Source organism: Eretmochelys imbricata, chromosome 6 (genome assembly GCF_965152235.1).
Source record: "Eretmochelys imbricata isolate rEreImb1 chromosome 6, rEreImb1.hap1, whole genome shotgun sequence".
Taxonomy (NCBI): Eukaryota; Metazoa; Chordata; order Testudines; family Cheloniidae; genus Eretmochelys; species Eretmochelys imbricata.
The window spans coordinates 6,964,103-6,971,004 of record NC_135577.1 but is presented as its reverse complement, the minus strand read 5'-3'; positions in this window follow the sequence as shown (position 1 = coordinate 6,971,004).

Genomic DNA, 6,902 nt, shown 5'->3' with positions numbered 1-6,902 from the left:
TCACTCTACACCCTCCTCTAGGTATGTATCTATGCCCCTCATTAACCCAACTATCTATCCATCCCTCCATCCCTCTAAGAGCCAACTACCTGTCCATCCCTCCACATCGCCAATTACCCATTCCTCCATCAATCTTCAGAGCCAACTACCCATCCCTCCACCCCTCCATCACCCTATGGAGCCAACTATCCATCCCTCCATCAATCTTCAGAGACAACTACCCATCCCTCCATACCCCTACAGACCCAACTATCCATCCCCCTCTGGATCCAACTACCCATCCCTCCATCACCCGAGAGACCCAATTATCCATCCCTCCATCACCCTTCAGACCCAACTACCCATCCCTCCATCACCCTACAGAGCCAACTACCCATCCCGCTGTGGGACCAACTACCCACCCATGCGTCCCTCCATCCATCCTTCTATGGACCCAGCTATCCCTCCCTCCATTCTCCTGTGGATCCAACAACCTATCCTTCCCTCCCTCCCTCACCATATGGATCCATCTACCTAATTATCCTTTCCTCCACCCCCCATGGACCCTATTACCCATCTTTCCAACCTCCTACGGATCAACTACCTAACCCTCCATCCCCCTATGGGCCCAACTACCCATCCCTCCATTTCCCTATGGACTCAATGATCTAACCCTCCATCCCCCTATGGACCCAACTATCTAACCCTCCATCTCCCTATGGACCCAACTACTCAAAAATCCATCCCTCCAAGCCTCTACAAACCCAGCTACTCACCCACCCACCCATCCCTATATCCCCTACCTACTCACCCACACATCCTTCCATCTCTTCATCTCTGTGATGGGGTGGTGTTAGCCGACGGCCAAGGATGTTTGGTGAGGTGCCAGCTATGCCCATTTATACCATCCGTGACTTTAACCGCTAGGACGCACTGTCCCTTCGCGGCGGGCAGCCCGGGCTAGGCTGACGGATGCCCCAAGGTCCTAACCACCCGTGACTTTAACTGCTAGAGCTCAGAGCTCCTTCGCAGCGGGCAGTCAATACTGACTGACAGGTGCCCCAATGGCAGCACTAAGAGCCTCTCCACACCCGTGACTTTAACTGCTAGAGCTCAGAGCTCCTTCGCAGCGGGCAGCCAGGATTGACTGACAGGTGCCCCAAGAGTTTGCCCCGTGGAGGCGGCACAACTCAACGCTAGGCTCTTAGTACTCTCACCTAATGGCCAGGCTTTAGAGCCAAAACGGCTGAGGTTCTTTCATTGCGTTGGCTGCTTTACAGTAAACCAGAGAAAACAAGTCAGGCTTACGCACAAATGGTTACCAAAATTTATTAAGCTAGATTCTAATCATGTGGTTACAAAATTGCTAGTGCCTACTTATTTAAATGTAGAGATGTTACACACACAGACAAGTTACAAAACTGAAGCCACAATCCCAAAGGAAGAAAACAAAGTATAGAGCTCTATTTCAAAATATGTTTCAGAGTAACAGCCGTGTTAGTCTGTATTCGCAAAAAGAAAAGGAGTACACTAAAGATAGGAGATCAGGTGTGGGTGCTTCTTACCCTCCTCGCATCTCTCGATTCCAGCGGTGCCAAGCCAGGATCGGTCACTCAATTCCGCGGAAAGACGAATAAGGGACAAGGCTTAGGGACCCTCTTAGCTGCAGAAGCCTTGGGAGGCTGTCACTTATCTGACCAGTAGATAGATAGTGAAAAGCACTCAAAAATCATGGTGCTGTAGGTCCCCTACTGAAGGGTTCATGTAGCGTTCATGCACCTGGAAACAGTCAGGGTTGTGTAGGAGCAATGCACACATTGCTCTGTTCTATCCAAGGACATGGACCATGGAAACATGGACCATCTGGGAAGTCAAAATAAGGACATCAGCCGTGGGAAGCTTCCTCGGCCGAAGCTCAAGGCCTGAGAATAAAGATTGTAGTAGATAGAGGCTAGTAAATAGGAATATTAATCAAAGTCATATTATTTCCTTTGTTGATGCCTTTTGCGGTCGGTTGGGGTATGTGATGCGCAGGGGGGAGAGAAATAAAAGAGGTGGAAAAGCTGACAGGGGTAATCCCATCAGCAGACCATCCTGCTTGCTTGCCTAAAGCCGTGTCCTGTCTTGTATTGAACCGCCATACCCTACTTATACCTCTGTACTCCTTTATTCTCTTTCTCCTTTCTTATGCCAAATTGAGGCTGGTCTGTCTGGGTGACGCCAGCTTTCGCAAGAGTAGTTTACACTTGCAAGGGAGAGAAACAATAAGTTTTGACTACTGGACATTTCTTTTATCAGGGTAAATATTTTCCCACCTAGGATGTTGGGGTGTGTGCATCACGCTATTTAGTAGGGGCTAAGAGCCATGTCTGTCACAGGGCCTCTGCCTGCTGTGAGCTTAATCCTTGTATCTGTTCCCAGAGGCACATTGTAGCAGCACACCTGTGCTTTCACAGCTTCAAAGGCTGTGCTGGAATATATGTTAAGTGCCCTGTTCCGGCTTCCTCCTGTGTTTCCAGCAATGCTGGTCTGAGGGGGGAGGGGGGGGGGGCTGGCTGTCTGGCTACAGGTGTTCACCCCACACCAGAGAAGATGGGGTTAATGGAGGCCTCATGGGCCCTCCTCACCCTGTCCCAGAAAAAAGCAGTGGAGGCAAGTCCTCCAAGCAGCCTAGCCAGGCTGTGCAGGGAAGGCAAGTCCTCCAAGCAGCCTAGCCAAGCTGTGCAGGGAAGGCAAGTCCTCCAAGCAGCCTAGCCAAGCTGTGCAGGGAAGGCAAGTCCTCCAAGCAGCCTAGCCAGGCTGTGCAGGGAGCAGCCAATTGGAGGGAGGATGCACAGAGCGAGAGGGAGCTGCTGGCTGACTGCTGGGACTTGCTGGCTGGGTACTCTGAGAAGAGGGGGAAGAAGGTGCTGGGGCGGCAGGGAAGTGGCCCAGGAAATAGAAGCAGCATGGAGCAAGGTTAAGGAGATGCTGAAGGAAGCTGTTATCTACAGGGTCCCTGGGTCAGGACCCAGAGTAGTGGGTGGACCCGGGTATCCCCCCACTTGCCACTGTGGAAGGGGCTGGTCTATTGAACTGAGCTACTTCACCCCTGGAAGGGGGAAAACATGCTGATGACATGGCTGCAGGGCAAGAAGAGGACACATCCCCCCCTATCAGCACCTCTCCCTCCCGCCAGCGCCTCCTGCCTGCTGGCGGGCTCCGCCGATCGGTGCTTCTCCCTCCCACCCTCCCGCCTGCCTCAATCAGCTGTTTTGCGGTGTGCAGGAGGCTGGGGGGAGAGGGAGGGGTGAGGACGCAGGGCTCGGGGGAGCGGGTAGAACAGGGCAGGAAAAGGTGAGGCGGAGCTGTGAAGAGGTGGGGCTGGGGTGGGGCCTTGAGGGAAGGGTTGGAGCCTGGGGCAGGGCTGGGGGTCGAGCAGCCCCCCAGCACAATGGAAAGTTGGGACCTGTTCACTGCGGTACTTGGACTGAGGCGGGTCTGCAGTCAGAGACAATATCAGGAGAGGCACCACCTGGAGACGGCGCACTGGTTGGTGGCGCTAATTCCTGTGGTGGCCAGCAGGAGGCGCTGCTGTGCTGAGTCGACTCTGTCATGCCTAGTTATCCAGACCCTCCAGCCCTCTAGGGGCCTATATAGCCACCCATCCTTCCTTCCATCCCCCTGTGGTCCCAGCTATTTATCTCTGCGTCCACACAGCTATGTACTCATCATCCATTTATATCTGTATCTATCGATCCATCTCCATACGTGTGCCTGGCCATCTGAGCTTGAATGATGCCGGAGTTGGTGTGGAAGGCGCTGTCAGACACTGCTGTGGCATTAGGCAGCTCCCCATCAACAACATCACGCACATGGACGTTTCTCCCCCCAGTGAGTTTGGCCCATCAGCTGGCTCTTGCACTGGGGCCAGGGGGAGGCGGCCTGGCTTGGAGCATCACATTGATGGCAAACACTTCTCCGTGGAGGTGAGTGGTGTGCGTGGAGAGGCTCAACACTGGCTCCAATGCCCCAGTGCAGCGCTAGGGGGCGCTGTGCTGCAAGGAGAAGGCAGGGCACTCAGCAGGGGGCACTATGCTACAGGGAGTGGGGGGCCCAGCAGGGGGCGCTGTGCTGCAGGGAGTGGGGGGGCCCAGCAGGGGGCGCTGTGCTGCATGGAGTGGGTGGCAGCTCAGCAGGGGGTGCTGTGCTGCAGTGAGTGGGGGGCTCAGCAGAGGGCACTGTGCTGCGGAGGGGCAGGGGGGCTCAGCAGGGGGTGCTGTGCTGCAGGGAGCAGGGGGGCTCAGTAGGGGATGCTTTCCCATCTCTCTCTCTCTCTTCCTCCCCCCCCTTTAGTGCCACATCCTGGGGGGGGGGTCTATCCCCAGCTCTGCTCATCGTAGGCTGTCAGCTATGTGGTGCAGGGGCTGAGGGTACGTCTACCTGCCAAGTAGAAACCTGCAGCAGCCAGTCTCCGAGCTGGGCCTGACAGACTTGGCCTTGCGCTCTTGCACTAAAACTAGCCGAGCGGACGGTCGGCCTCAGGCTGGAGTTTGGCTCTGAAACCCACCCCACTCCCTTGGCATCACAGCCCGAGCTCCAGCCCAAACCCATGTGGCTACGTGGCTGTTCTTAGAGCTGGAGCCAAGCACCATGACCCTGAGTCTGTCAGCCCGGGCTCTGAGACTCACTGCTGCGGGTTTCTGCCACAGTCTCCATCTTCACCTGCGGGCCTGTTCCTCGCTGAGGCGTCTGGGTCCTACCAGAAATAGCAAAACCCCTAATGGCTTGGTCAGTGTCTTGAATGAGTCCTCTGTGCTTTGCCGCCGATACTGACCCGATGGGGTCATCGCACGAGGAGGAGCAATAATTGCTCGGAAGAGCTGTGCACCCAGAAAAGTTTGGTGTAAAGATATCGTTCAACGACAACGGTGACAGCTGGGTCTGTTGAAAAGGAGAAGATCTTCCCACCCAAATCTGAGGACGCACCAGAGTGCGCGGAGCAAGTCAGATGCCTGGGTAGTATGACCCCCAAGGGATATAGAAATCCGACATAGAATTGGGTTCGGGACTGCGGCTCTTGTGACACTCGGCCGCTTTGAAAAAGCAGAAGTGTAACCGGGAAGTGTCCAATGAAATTGCTGCAGTTTCTGGTCTTCAGTATCTTGCTAGATGCATGTGAGACATAGATGCTAAAGACACAGGACAGCAGGCGACTGGCCCTTCAACCTGAAATGCCATTGCTGTGTGTTAGCTCTACTTCGCACATGACTAAGAGAAAGGTAATTGCCCAGATCTGTGGCATAACCGGAGTGATCCTGGATATCACTGAGGCCATCAGATGAAGAAAACTGGAGTTTGCGGGCTGAGTGGGTCGGAGGAGCGGAGGGAGATTGCTGGAGGAAGTGTAGCAGGGACTGATGCCGGGGCAGGGGGGTGAGTGTGGACCGGATGTGGTATGGTGCACTGCTCAAGGCTGTGTGAAGACCATGAAATACAGAGGAAGTCTCCTGTGTATTGTGTTTACTGTCCATGGTGACAGGGATGGGCGGTGCTTTGCACTGCAAGAGAACGGGGGTGTGTGGATACCTCGGCACGCATCTGCCTGCCAGACCTGGTGCCTCCCAGTGCCATGATAGCAAACAACACCCCCGTTTGAGCTGGAACCCTGCTTGAAAAGAGAGGGGCTGCTGGTGGGCTGTCCTCTGCGAAGGATCCCAGGATCATTTCAATAGGGTTCCCATATGTCCAGGTTTTCCCAGACAGCACAGCGGCCAAAACCTTTGTGAGCCTCATCTCTACTAAAACCTGACCACAGAAGTCATAACAACGGAAGCCCTGTTTGCTCAGGCTTCTGTGCTTGCAATCCGGAAGGGATCATTCTGTTTTGTTGACTGGCATTTTGGTGGTGGAGCTGTATTTTATTTTAAACTGTGATAGTCCCTGCAATGTCCTGCCCCCTGTGATGGGTTCAGTTACAGAGACCCCCTTGGGACTGTCACCTGACGTACTGGAATTACCTCTGAGCCCGTTTTCCCGGCCAGCCTGGGACTCCAGAACCCTGCCTGGTGGAGCCAGACATGCTAGCCTGCTGCAACACAGACCTAGGGCTGGTCCATGCCTCCAAAACTTCAGACTTTAATTAAAAACAGCTCAGCAGGTTATCTATCTCCAGCACCCAGATACGCAAGCTCCCAATGGGATCCAAACCCCAAATAAATCCATTTTACTCTGTATAAAGCTTATACAGGGTAAACTCGTAAATTGTCTGATCTCTCTAACACTGATAGAAAGATATGCACAGCTGTTTGCTCCCCCAGGTATTAATCACTTACTCTGGGTTCATTAATAAACAAAAGTAATTTTATTAAGTATAAGAAGTAGGATTTAACTGGTTTCAAGTAATAACAGACAGAACAAAGTAAGTCACCAAGCAAAATAGAGCAAAAACATGCAAGTCTAAGCCTAATACATTAAGAAGCTGTTTACAGGTAAAATCTCACCCTCAGAGATGTTCCAAAAAGCTTCTTTCACAGGCTAGACTCCTTCCGAGTCTGGGCCCAATCCTTTCCACAGTACAGTCCTTGTTAGTTCCAGCAGACATCTTAGGTGGAAACTAGGGGTGTGCTCATGACTGGCAGCCCCCGTTGTTCTGTTCCACCCTCTTATATAGCTTTGGCGGGAATCTTTTGTCTCTGAGTCCCCACTCCTCCTTCTAAATGGAAAAGCACCAGGTTTAAGATGGATTCCAGTATCAGGTGACATGTTCACATGTCCTGTGAGACCCCAGTCTCCATTCTTCCAGGGCTGGCCTGCACGTACCCAGGAAGGTCTGCAAGTGAACAGAGCCATTCACGACCAATTGTCCTAGTCAATGGGAGCTGTAGTAAGATGAGGCCCTGAAACATAAACTCTTGCATTAGAGGCCTGGTATGACGCCTAAG